General features: G+C 38.1%; 1 long non-coding RNA gene across 9 annotated transcripts in view; it reads left to right on the top strand.

Annotated features, from left to right (window-relative positions):
• LOC126754677 (uncharacterized) overlaps positions 1 to 13,875 on the top strand; it is a 189,577-nt gene that overhangs the window by 163,840 nt on the left and 11,862 nt on the right. For 8 of the 9 annotated variants that reach the window (XR_007666346.1, XR_007666343.1, XR_007666340.1 and 5 more), the window contains 2 exons: positions 4,366 to 4,582; positions 9,931 to 10,184. This is a non-coding gene — a long non-coding RNA (uncharacterized LOC126754677). Of the gene's footprint in view, positions 1 to 4,365; positions 4,589 to 9,930; positions 10,185 to 13,875 lie in introns of all 9 variants that reach the window. The other variant, XR_007666341.1, reaches the window with a different exon arrangement.

Raw genomic sequence — 13,875 nt, 5'->3', positions numbered from 1 at the left:
TTTGAGCAACAATTCCGGTATTACTTAAGAGCAAACATACACAAAGCAAAAATAGCTACTAAAAGTAGGGAGAGAAATGCGTCTATGTAATATAAACATACGATATACGATTGTAATGACCGATATAAAATACTTAAACCCTGTTACCTTCTTTATCACTTCGTAAAATATTTTGCGATTGCTAAAGTTACAGTTAGAAAGGGATTCTACCACATTGCCTTTCGCGACCAAATTTCTCATTGCAGTTCAAAGTCTGCAATATATGCCTATATGTGAATGTCAACGCAAATACCTGTGTAATTCTTATAAACTTGTTTTTTAAGAAAATACTCGTTTAATTTTAGAATCATCAAGTGCGCTTTCATGCTGTGACAGCAAGAACATAATTGTTGATGGAACATGCAGAACCATCAAGTGCGTAGTTCATAGAACATTTTGAAGTAACTGGTTGTGTTGGAGTACGTATGAAATGCATTTATTAGCACTTTGGCCTTGTTGCGAAAAGAGTTTTCCCGTGAGTGGTGATGATTGAAAATACATCATTATATTTTCTCAGAGATTCCCAAAAAAGTTTCACTTGTTAATTCATCTTCTTAGGATTAAAGGAAGTTTATCACATCGCTCGCATTTGAAAGCTAGAGTTCTTGTATATAAAACAATATTTCCATGCCGATCCTATTGAAGCATATAAGTTAACAATAGTTAACGTACTGACGTTCCCATGCTGCCAAAAATTGCAATGCATGCAGACTGCATCGTTCACTTCACGCGCGATCAAATTAAATGTTTGGTCAACCGTTGTAATTCGATGTTCAGCTCGTTGCATGAGCATGGCACATGAGCGTGGGAAATGCTTATGCAAGCAATTAGAGACCGACGCTAACGGCAGCAGCGACGGTAAGAATAGTAAGCTAGCAGTAAGCTTACGAATTATTAAATAAACAGTTTTAGAACGAAACTCAACGTGTTAATACATTTCAAAGTAACTTTGGGTAGTCGACAACACCGTCGCTACTGCAGAAGGAGTTATAGAAAGGTGATCAAAACTAACTTATATATTAATAAATTATTTAGAATAACAAGTGCTTGACATAAGCTATCATATCTGTAGAAGGCAAGGAAAAGAACAAATACATTCACTTTTGCTCATGCATATAAATCTCGTGCATCCATGGCGTATGAGCAATATTTGGTGAAGCTGAGACAACTCAGTAGCTGAAATAATTTTGAAATTATTTTATGAAAATTTGGTAAGAGTAAAATATTGTTTAAAAAGTGTGGACGTAAACATATATATACATAATTACAAACGCACCTTGAGTTAGCATTTAGTTCCAATTTGTAAGCAACTTCATTTGAGAAGAATAACTTCTTCACTTATATTAGGCGCGATTTTCTCGGTACTTCTTGGCAGAAAAAATACAGTGTAGGGAAAAATATTGGAAACATAATCAATTAATTTTCTTTAAATTCAGTTGTATACACGAGTGTATAAAAACACTATCTTCTTATTATAGCATATAGCTCCTATACAAACTGACCGATCAAAATCAAGTTATTAAAAAAAATTGTATTACGGCTTCTGTGCAGCCGAAGCAAGTTTTTTTTTTAATTTTTAGCTTCTAATAATAATAATATTTTTTAATAATAAAACCACAATAAAAAAAAAAAATATATACTTAAGGACATTATCATACGTAAAAGTACACAAATCACCTTGTAAGGTATTATGTGGACTTCAAGAGCAACTTAAAAACAGCCGCTTTTGATTTCATAAATTTTAGAGATGTGAAGTTCAATTGCATATTAAGAGTAATTAAAGCTGTTCACAGAGTTTTGAATTTTTAAAATCGATAATTATGAGCTAAAAATTTAATATGAAATCAGTTGAAGCAGATGGCTCTGTGCGAATTCTGATTAAAAATGATATAACACGAAGTGCGCAAATGTGAAAAACTATTAATTCTAAAATAATTTATTTTTTTAATTATTATTAGGTTCCCTGTCCAATGTATGACATGTGATACAAAATTATTTTCTTGTACCATGTGTACAGCGTCCATGTATCACATATGATACATATATATGATATATATATATCACTGATGATACATTGAGCGTATGCAATTCAACTTCGTAGTGACACGTTCGTGTATCATAGCTGATACAAATTTTTTGTTACCGTTATATCGCTGTCAAGATGTGTGGCATAGTTCAAAAATTCATCGATAACCTCTAAAAACGCCTACAGCAATATAATTTCAAAAATAAGTGTTGCACGTGTACCGTTAAAAATTAATTTTTGTATGGGGACAGGGAACCTGTTAACAGGTTATGCTAGGAATAAAAATTGTTGTTTCTTGTTTTTCAATACGATATTTGGGAACTAAATTTAATTTTTCCAACAGGAATTAGATAACACAAATTTGTTTCTTAAATTTTAATCCTGTGTATGCAATTACAAAATAAAAACAGAAATTTTAACTCAAACGTTAATTAAATTTTTTGCAACTCTGCTTGTTCAACAGGTTTTACCAGTGTCGTGTTGAATAAGTGAGAAGAATAGAGTGGTCTCTATCGAAAATTGAAAAACTAAGCTCTAATCTTACATTACTTTTATTTATGTGCACTGATCAAATAGCTTCCATCACCAATGTCACAGAACGAACACTTACGATTTATCTTTTTACCATACTAATTTTTCCACGACATACCCCAGTTTCAAGCAAAAATAATTTCAAAACATCAAAGATGTTACATCCCGTCGCTAGAGTATAGAAGAATGTTTAAAGAAAGTCTCAACGACAGGCTGTTACACCGACGCCATCAGCAATATTTTTATTACAAAATATTTATTATAATCAAATGCTATACAGACAAATAAGTACACGATTAAAAAGACACATATATACACACCTCAGTGTTCGCACAGACGTCGCTTTTTGCAGCCATTTGTGTTAAAACCACATGCCAACGACTGATAATTGTAGGCGAAACGAAGGCTGGCAGCACGAAGTACATATACCATCCTTACAGTTATCAGCCTTGTGTCAACGGATATTTGCGGTATATTCGGTAACTGCCAATATTGGCAGTTATCGGCCTGGTAGTTTTTGGCTCCCGATTTATGGTTGCTTGTTGTTTACATTGATATTGCCCCTCTTGCTTGATTCAAGGGTTTTCTAGTGCATCCCTGCCCTTAACTAAGTGCGTTTATGAATTCAATGGTCTTTTCGTGTATCGCAATGAGAATGTGTGAGTGCGGAGGTAACAAAGCACGTAATTAGATGTGTTCTTGTTATCCTAAATTTTTGCAACCAAAATTCAAATTTAGAAAGAACGGAAAACTCTAACTTACTTGAGGATAAGAACTTCAACCTCTTCTTAAAGAACTGAATTCCATAATATTAATTGGGAATGGCGTCCGATGTAGCAAGGACAGGCCTATATGGTGAATACATCAAAACTTCCCAGCCAAGCTCTCCCAGTGTTTGCCGAGTCAGCAAAAATGTAGACCACAGCGTTATCCTGATGGAAGACGAAGCCCTTCTGTTGATCAGTTCGGGCCATTTTTTTCAATTGCTCGCTTCAATCTCACCAGATATTGACAGTAAAATGTAGAGGCTGTGGATAATTCCTTTTCAATTCCATCAAACTATTGCCTTTTCGCACATTATTGTCGTATTTGATCCATTTTTGTCCCCTTTTACCACTCGCTTCAGAAATGGTTCGATTTCGCTTCATTCCAGCAAAAAATCGCAAATTTAAATTCGGTTTATTAAAAGTTTCACAGACAATTCATGTGGTACCCAAACATCGAGCTTCTTTATGTAGCCATAATGATGATGGTTAAATTCCTCAACCATGTCATCGCTGCATATCTTACGAACCTGGTCTATCTTTTCCATAATTGCATCGACTGAACGGAAGCGAGAGAACCATTGTTGTGCTAGACATACTGACACACAAATTTCATTGGTGGCTTGTGTGGCATTCTTCCCTCTTTTATACAAAAATTGCAAAATATAGCGAATTTCTTCATTATTTTCACTCATTTTTGAACAGCTGTAACTTTGTTTCCATCTCCCCGAATTTAGTTTTTTTTGTTAAATGAACCTTAAAATCTCGCCTTTCCAACACTAAATGGTACGAGACAATGTGGATGGTAGCACTGGAGATATACGACAGCAACGACATCTATTGAGAAAATACGAAAATACTTTTTCGACTCTCCAATATATAAGCATTATATTGAAAAATTGACAATATTTACATCCCTAACGGTGGTTCACCGGTCAAACACACATATATTTATGTGAAAACCAATATTACTACGGCATTGTTTGTTTTGTTTTGTTATTTCAGATAATAATTCTGCACAATTACGCTACATGAGGCTTCCACTCGCTTGATGCAATTAGTGTTTGGATTAATGGGGCAGGAGCCGGACACTTGGATGCTGATTTATTAAACAGGACGTTTGGAGTGCTCGTTGGCTGTAAAGTCATCGAAAGCTGAGAGACCTGCGCAGGTGATGCAATTGGCAGCCCACAGAGATACCAAAATGTATGGATTTATTTGTGTGAGTGTAGGTAAACGTATATATAAAGGAAAGTGAAATTTATTTTCGTTGAAAAATGTTTATGTTAACATAAAAATTGTGATGTTATTCGCCACGTTTAATGGCATTGTGAATCCGCAAATAGCAGTTTTTATACTCTTGCAACCGGTTGCTACATATTAACTTCTTCTTCTTCTTAATTGGCGTAGACACCGCTTACGCGATTATAGCCGAGTTAACAACAGCGCGCCAGTCGTTTCTTTTTTTCGCTACGTGGCGCCAATTGGATATTCCAAGCGACGCCAGGTCCTTCTCCACTTGGTCCTTCGAACGGTGTGGAGGTCTTCCTCTTCCTCTGCTTCCCCGGCAGGTACTGCATCGAATACTTTCAGAGCTGGAATGTTTTCGTCCATCCGGACAACATGAACTAGCCAGCGTAGCCGCTGTCTTTTAATTCGCTGAACTATGTCAATGTCGACGTATGTCTCGTAGAGCTTATCGTTCCATCGAATGCGATATTCGCCGTGGCCAACGGGCAAAGGACCATAAATCTTTCTCTCGAAAACTCGTAACGTCGACTCATCGCTTGCTGTCATCGTCCAAGCCTCTGCACCATATAGCAGGACGGGAATTATGAGCGACTTATAGAGTTTGGCTTTTGTTCGTCGAGAGAGGACTTTACTTTTCAATTACCTACTAAGTCCGCACCTGTTGGCAAGAGGCTACCCAGAGGGTACATGGCCAAAGACCGGAAGTAGTAAGCTGCTTGAGCCATGTGTAAAAGAATCGTTTCTGCCCACTCCCAAGTGAATGGGATCTCCGGATCGAAAAACTACCAACCAGGTCGATCATGTTGTGATAGACGGAAGACACATCTCCAGTGTTTTAGATGTGCGTGCGCTCCGAGGTCCTAACATCGACTCCGACCACTATCTTGTTGCAGCTAAGATTCGCACCCGCCTCTGTGCAGCAAAAAACGCACGCCACCAAACACAAGGAAGGTTCGACGTCGAGAAGCTTCAATCACAACAGACAGCCGAACGATTTTCTACTCGGCTTGCACTCCTGCTCTCTGAGAGCACTCGTCAATAACTCGGTATAAGGGAACTGTGGGACGGCATTTCAAACTTCTTACGTACAGCTGCAACCGAAACCATTGGTTTTCGGAAAGTGCAAAAGAACAGCTGGCACGACGAGGAGTGCCGTGTCGCAGCGGAGAGAAAACAGGCTGCCTACCTCGCAGTGTAGTGGACACGTGCGGGATGGGATAGATACCGAGAGTTGAAGAGGGAAGCGAGACGCATTTGTAGACAGAAGAAGAAAGAGGCCGAAATGCGTGAGTACGAAGAGCTTGATAAGCTGGCCGACAGGGGTAATGCTCGAAAATTCTACGAAAAAATGCGGCGGCTTACAGAAGGTTTCAAGACCGGAGCATACTCTTATAGAACTCCCAAAGGTGATCTAGTCACTGATGCCCAGAGCATACTTAAATTATGGAGGGAACACTTCTCCAGCCTGCTGAATGGCAGTGAACGCACAACACCTGGAGAAGGAGAACCCGATTGCCCAATCGATGACGATGGAGCAGACGTTCCATTGCCCGACCATGAAGAATTTCGAATAGCAATTGCCCGCCTGAAGAACAGCAAAGCGGCAGGGGCCGACGTATTGCCGGCCGAGCTATTCAAACACGGCGGCGAAGAACTTATAAGGATTATGCATCAGCTTCTTTGTAAAATATGGTCGGACGAAAGCATGCCCAACGATTGGAATTAAAGTTAAGCTAATAAGAAAGGTGACCCCACAATCTGCGCAAACTACCTTGGGATTAGCCTCCTCAACATCGCATATAAGGTTCTATCGAGCGTATTGTGTGAAAGATTAAAGCCCCCCGTCAACAAACTGATTGGACCATATCAGTGTGGCCTTAGACCTGGAAAATCAACAACCGACCAGATATTCACCATGCGCCACATCTTGGCAACGACCCGTGAAAGGTGAATCGACACACACCACCTCCTCGTCGATTTCAAAGCTGCTTTCGACAGCACGAAAAGGAGCTGCCTTTATGCCGCGATGTCTGAATTTGGTATCCCCGCAAAACTGATACGGCAGTGTAAGCTGACGTTGAGCAACACCAAAAGCTCCGTCAGAATCGGGAAGAACCTCTCCGAGCCGTTCGATACCAAACGAGGTTTCAGACAAAGCGTTTCCCTATCGTGTGACTTTTTCAACCTGCTTCTGGAGAAAATAGTTCGAGCTGCAGAGCTTAATAGAGAAGGTACCATCTTTTATAAGAGTGTACAGCTGCTGGCGTATGCCGATGATATTGATATCATCGGCCTTAACACCCGCGCCGTTAGTTCTGCTTTCTCCAGACTAGACAAGGAAGCAAAACAAATGGGTCTGGCAGTGAACGAGGGCAAGACGAAATATCTCCTGTCATCAAACAAACAGTCGTCGCACTCGCGACTTGGCACTCACGTCACTGTCGACAGTCATAACTTTGAAGTCGTAGATAATTTCGTCTATCTTGGAACCAGCGTAAACACCACCAACAATGTCAGCCTAGAAATCCAACGCAGGATAACTTTTGCCAACAGGTGCTACTTCGGACTGAGTAGGCAATTGAGAAGCAAAGTCCTCTTTCGACGAACAAAAACCAAACTCTATAAGTCACTCATAATTCCCGTCCTGCTATATGGTGCAGAGGCTTGGACGATGTCAACAACTGATGAGTCGACGTTGCGAGTTTTCGAGAGAAATTTATGGTCCTTTGCGCGTTGGCCACGGCGAATATCGCATTCGATGGAACGATGAGCTGTACGAGATATATGACAATATTGACATAGTTCAGCGAATTAAAAGACAGCGGCTACGCTGGCTAGGTCATGTTGTCCGAATGGACAGAAACACTCCAGCTCTGAAAGTATTCGACGCTGTAACCGCCGGGGAAGCAGAGGAAGAGGAAGACCTCCACTCTGTTGGAAGGACCAAGTGGAGAAGGGCCGGGCTACGCTTGGAATATCCAATTGGCGCCACGTAGCGAAAAGAAGAAACGACTGGCGCGCTGTTGTTAACTCGGCTATAATCGCGTAAGCGGTGTCTACGCCAATTAAGAAGAAGAAGATGTTCGAATGGCAGCATTAAATCGGTTTCAACTTCACGTTGTCAAAGGCAGCACTCTGAAAAAGTGTTTGTATGGCAGCATGCTGGCGTCGCATATAATTCGTTTGCCGCTTTTAATTTGATTGTTGACTTTTGTGAGGTAAGTCTGAATTAATTTTAAAAGCTTTTGCTTTTATTGACAAAAACCATTTTTACAGAAATGAGTTCTTCAACAGAATCGGATGAGAGTATTTCAAAGAGCCGCAAATATAGTAAACAAAAGTTTACAAATAAGTGGCTAGGAGACGAAAGTTTCAAGGGTTGGTTACAAGCTTTGGCCGGTGAGTCGTTTAAATGCAAATGCGCTGCCTGCAACAAAATTTTAAATTGCGGCAAGTCTGATTTATTGAAACACGCAGAAACAAAAGCACACCAGAAAAATGTAAAAGCCATAAGCAAAACGAGCAAATTGAATACTTTTTTTTTAAGAGAAACGTAAATGCGGAAAGGGATATAGATAAAAAAAAATTTTGAAATAAGACAGCATGTTTTTCGCTGAACACAATGTCGCTTTGGCAGTGGTAGATCACCTAATCCCACTTTTGAAAGAAATAGTGCCGGATTCTGAAATTATAAAAAATGTTGATCTTGGGAGGAAAAAGTGCACCAGCATAATAAAAAATGTAGTAGCAAAAGAAGAAAAGGACAACTTGGCAAATAAGTTAAAAGTAAACCCGTTTTCCGTAATGATCGACGAGAGAACAGATATCGGCCTCAATAAGCATATGTGCATCCAGGCCAGGTTTTACGACGATGCTCTCTACAAGACTTTTAAGGAATTAATTTTATCCCTAGGATTTCCATTTAATAACATAATTGGTAAATAAAATAAACCTTTAACCTAACCTTTTGTACTTTAAGATCAAACTTTTTTGTTTTCTTTTAATATTGTAAGAAATGATTGGTAAAACTTTTAGGGAATTTTGTGGGGAAAAATTTTAAACAGCGTAGGGAAAAGTGGGGATTTTTTTCTTCTTTGGTGGGGATTTTCCAAAAAATTATGTACCATCAGTGCCCCGCCCTTTAATAAGTTTAATATATATATATATATATATATATATCATTAGCCACTAAAGTCCATACATATAACATAATTTTAAATTCCATTTGAAACTTTCACTTTCCAGTACATAAATCAACAACGAATTAATATATCAAAACTTTGCAGAAGTTGTGCATTTAAGCGGTACCATTTTCTGACTAAATGTTGAGTAAATCGAACCAAGACTATTCGAGCCCCTATGTTCTGAATGTGTGGACCCAGTGCTTATAGTTGACTTTTTACCGAAAACATCGGTCAATGATGAGATATATAATTGAAATTCAGAGGGAATCTTTTCCCGATAGTAGTCTTTCTGTATGCTACAAAAGGGTTGAATCGGGTCAATACTTAGGTCTGATCCTGGCAATTGCAAGAGGGGGAAAGTTCAGCTATACTCCAACTTAGCTATTCCTTTCTTGTTTTTGATTATTTGTTCACCCAAAGGATAGCTGAGTGTTTGAACATGCATATGTGCACATTCAAATACACTTATAACCATCGACAATTAGTTTTCAAATGCTCGAGCCGTTAGTCAATCCATCAATTTGACATTTTACGGATTATTGTGAGCGAACAATTTGGACGCGGACTCTACTCAACAAATAAAACAGAAACAAATAGAATTAAAAAGAATGATCAAACTAATCAACTTGCCCTCACTAAACTAGGCTTTGTCTTCAAGCAGATATATATGTAGATAAAGTAGTCGAACTTCATTGCCACGCTTCCGAAAGTTACGATTGATGTGTACATATATAAGGTGGCCGAAAACCATGGAAAATGGGCGAATATGATCATATCTGCCTCGAAGCGTCGCAATGAGAGCGAATCAATATAGTATGGTTACAAGTAAGTCGAAAAATAGAATTTAACTGCGAATATCTATACTTCGATGATCACAACCTAAAATAATACATACCACACAGTGCGACGAATTAGAGACAAAAAAATTATTTAAATAAGTCTAGGATAAATCAGCGAAAATTTACAAATACGGGTTTAAGACCTTATCTTAAACCATGTTTACATTATTTTTTAGGCAAAAATTAAAAATTTAAACTTTTGTCAGTTTTATGATATTATGCCATCTTATCTTCTTAAAAAACATGTGCGACATTTCTAACTTTTTAACCTCCCTTTCATTCCATTGCATACACAGCGTCGATCGCTTTATGCCATACCGTTCAACTACTCGTTACAATGTGCTGCCACCGCACTTATCAAGGAGCTCAACTTTGCTGTCCAGTTGTAATAACACCATACTATAAATCACACTACCTTTGCAACACTCGTCCAGAAGCCAGTCCGCCGTAATAACGCTGGTCCGCTGAGAGGTGGCGCAGAGGATGAAAGCGGCGACCAGGATTATCTGAAATGGATGGTGGAAAGCGGAAGCATAGAGTAATTAATTAGGTAAGGTATTATCACATACTCGTTTTCCTTAACCGTGTATATTAAGTTTGTGTACAGTCCTATATCAGTGTATTTATTTGCAACAACAGGACCGATTTTCCCATCGGCGCCTATTGAAGAGTAAGATGGATATTCCTGCAATAAAGGTTTTTATTTGACTCCCTTCTCAAAGCCATAATTTGTAGTACCCTTGTACTGTTTGAAAGGACCGAAAGACTCCACATTACGAAGTATGAGCGCTTGCCGATAAGACCCTAACATGCTGCAGTAGCAATAAATTGATGTGTCAGGCTCTGTGTACTTACATTCAGATCCACACGCATTCTAAGTGATATCACAAGAAACAAAATTTTTAATGAAATAAGTAGCTGGAGCAGAATTAATACCACCAGCGAGCACCTGTAATAATATTACCATAGCTAAATGTTGGAAAATGCAAATAAAATAATATGAACCAAAAGAACGGAAAAAGAAGAAATGCAATTGTAACTTTCCTCTTTCTCTCAACGGCAATTCGGTGTTACGTATACCGCTTTGCACTTATTAGTGAAGTTTGCGGCCTTCTTCAAGCAAATAAACGCAGGAAGCTCGATGAGTGAAAGTTACCGCTACAGTTATAATAGATTTGTTCATCTAACGTTTGCTTTTATATAAAATAACAATAGTCTTTCTTAGTGCCTAGAATGTGTAAAAGCGAGTGAGAGCTTGCCCTTTCTCCCTTAAACACGATAAAGTAATGAGATCGCGAGCATTGTAAAATGTCAATCATACGCCATGTCGATCTTTCAATCTTTTTACTAAAGGCTAATAAAAATTCCACACTACTATTCTTATTATAGAATTATGGGTCGTTCAGAAGCCGCTTAATAAACTTTTATTAAAAACGATTAGATTTCATTTCTTTGGATATTTTGTTGGCGGCCAATCTCATCTCATACCAGTTCATTGCTACTTATTCCAAATTACATTAATTTGCTCAGCGTCAGCGCTGATTTTACTTCACTCTGATTGGCTTAGCACTTATTGAACTTTTGGTTAAAAGGAATTTCAAATTTTATCAGTTAATGTTTGGTATCAATTCGACAATTTAGGCGTAGCTTAAAGTATCGTTTTGAGAATATTACCACACCTTAAAGTTTAATTTCATACCCACACCTATTTCGGCACTCTTAAATAAAGACTTCTTTAATATATTCTCTGCTTGCATAGAAGAATTTCCGAATAAAGTCCATTATAAAGAGTTTAGAAAGAGTGAAGAAATAAATATAAAATTGCATAGTGTTGAATATCGGCACGAAAGAGAAAACCAAAAACTGCGTTTGGAAAAATTATTTTGATCGACATCTATACGTAAATACATAAGGAGATGCATTCACAAGCACATACATACGTACTTTTACGTTTGCAATTTAAGGTCAAATTCTCGGAATCCTGCAAGAGCCAAGCAAAACTAAAGAAATTTTAGTGATTTAGAGTATGTACTCTGTACCAACATTTTGCAAGAGTATAATAGGTGATAGATAGATAGATGACGTTAATTGGTGATACCACACATCCAAAGTAACAACGATTGAAACTACGTGCCACTTCGCATTTGATTTTCATTAAGATGTTAACAATTGTTTTTGCTTCCGGGTGATATAAGGTGATCGACCACTAATTTCATTGAAATTATTGTCAGTACATAGTGCGAGGCAAGCCAAATATTATATTGTGCCAGCTGCACCTAAATTAAGCAGTTATAAATTATCATTCACGTCATAAATAGACATAGCGAGGGGAAATTAAGGACACCTTATGGCTATTGGCATTTACAGTACTTGTATTCGTATAGAGCTTTAACTACGAATATAACAGTAAATATTAACAACACCAAAAATGCGAGTCGCCATTGCCACTCACTACGGTGTATACTTTCATTTCTATGTACTTACATACAGCCTTTACACTATTATATGTGTTTGTTGTAACGCACTGTCCTTGCTGGTAAGTAGAGGTATATAGACAAACCTTGTGCTGTTATTTGGAACTAACTTTAAGTGAAGCCGAAGAATTTATTCATTGCATTTTTAATTAAGTGGCAATACTGTGAGTTAACAGATGTTTTTAGCGCTAAAGCTACGGAAATCTTTAATTTACGATGATCAATTTGTTGTTATCGCAGGATTAATTTGAGTGGCGTTGAATAATACAAACGCTTAATTGAGCGACTTACGGTAGAGCTGGGAAGCTGACCAAAATCATATGTATACATAAAGCTGAAATTGCGGCAAATCCAGTGACAGTGATTATTATATGCATAAAGGCTGTCAATAAAATATATTCATCTCTGTCTAAGGAGAAGTCCAATGAAGACAATTATCGATTAAAAGGAACTAGTAATAACCCCCGATAATCGGGGGACTCCGTTTTTATAAAAACTCAATTTTTTCAAGTACTTCATGGAAAACTACATTCGTAGTGGTTTTATTTTGGTCGTAAGTCTTAACTTTGATATCTTGAGAAGATCGTACTCGACTCAATGCGACATACAGTTGGCCATGCGTAAAACAATCCTCCTTGAGGAAAACACCAACTCTTGCTAGGGTCTGCCCTTGAGATTTGTTTATTGTTATTGTGAATGCTACAATTATTGGAAATTGGCGACGCTTTAAAATAAAAGGAAGTGTTGATTCGCTGGGCTGTAAATTTATACGGGGCAATAAAATTTGTTTCCTTTGTGATTCACCGGTTAAAATTTCGACCTCCAAACAATCACAATGTAGTGCTTTTACTATCAAGCGAGTCCCATTGACCAACCCTTCATATGTATTAAGATTGCGGATTAACATCACTACTGTTCCAACCTTAAGCCTTAACTCATGAGGCGCTACTCCACTGAAATTAAGGAAGTTTAGAAATTCTGTAGGGAATCCGACATGCTCTTGAGGATCTTCAGAAACGACAGTATCCACGCAATAATATACCTTTTCTTCACCGGGCAACATTTTTACTATTTCGCTATTTATTATCGTACAGTGATCATTTTTTGGACACAAAATTGCCCGATCCTTCAAATGGTTTTGACTAATAACACCAGACTGAGGCTGAAATACCCAATCCACTAAATTTTCATTTAGCAAAATTATCTCTTCTGGTATATTGATTTTCGACTCTGGGGAGAGCTCTCGACCTTCTCCAACACGCAAAAGAAAACTGTTGTATAAGGATTCTTTAGAACGCATATTCGTTGAGAGTTTGAAACACCTAAAAAATTTCCAAAGTGAGCACCGTTTCAAACAATTACCAACTATAGCGGCGCGTGAGCTATTGGGCACCACAGGAAGAACTTGCCTGAAATCACCACCTAATAAAATAACCTTTCCACCAAAAGGTATTTCATTTTGGCGCATATCTCGTAATAATCGATCTAAGCAAAAGTAGCATGCTAATTCGGCGAGCATTGCGATTTTCTGCTCTGGCCCTCTGTTCCTCTTCGCGTTCAACCTGCGCCATATGCTTATACTCATTTGCCAAGGGGTTAATATTTGAAAGCATTTCGTGGATTTCTCTCAGCAAATACCTATCGCAGTTTGAATTATGTTGTGCCCTTATATCAGTTGCTTGATCCGTGTCAAGAATAAACAGCTGGGCGTAGGAGGATTCTGAAGGATGATCTGCATGCAATGGACCTACCCTATGATATATTGAT

This window comes from Bactrocera neohumeralis, chromosome 4 (genome assembly GCF_024586455.1).
Source record: "Bactrocera neohumeralis isolate Rockhampton chromosome 4, APGP_CSIRO_Bneo_wtdbg2-racon-allhic-juicebox.fasta_v2, whole genome shotgun sequence".
NCBI classification, from domain to species: Eukaryota; Metazoa; Arthropoda; class Insecta; order Diptera; family Tephritidae; genus Bactrocera; species Bactrocera neohumeralis.
Note: the sequence above shows the minus strand (reverse complement) of the source record. Positions and strands in the feature narration are given on the sequence as shown.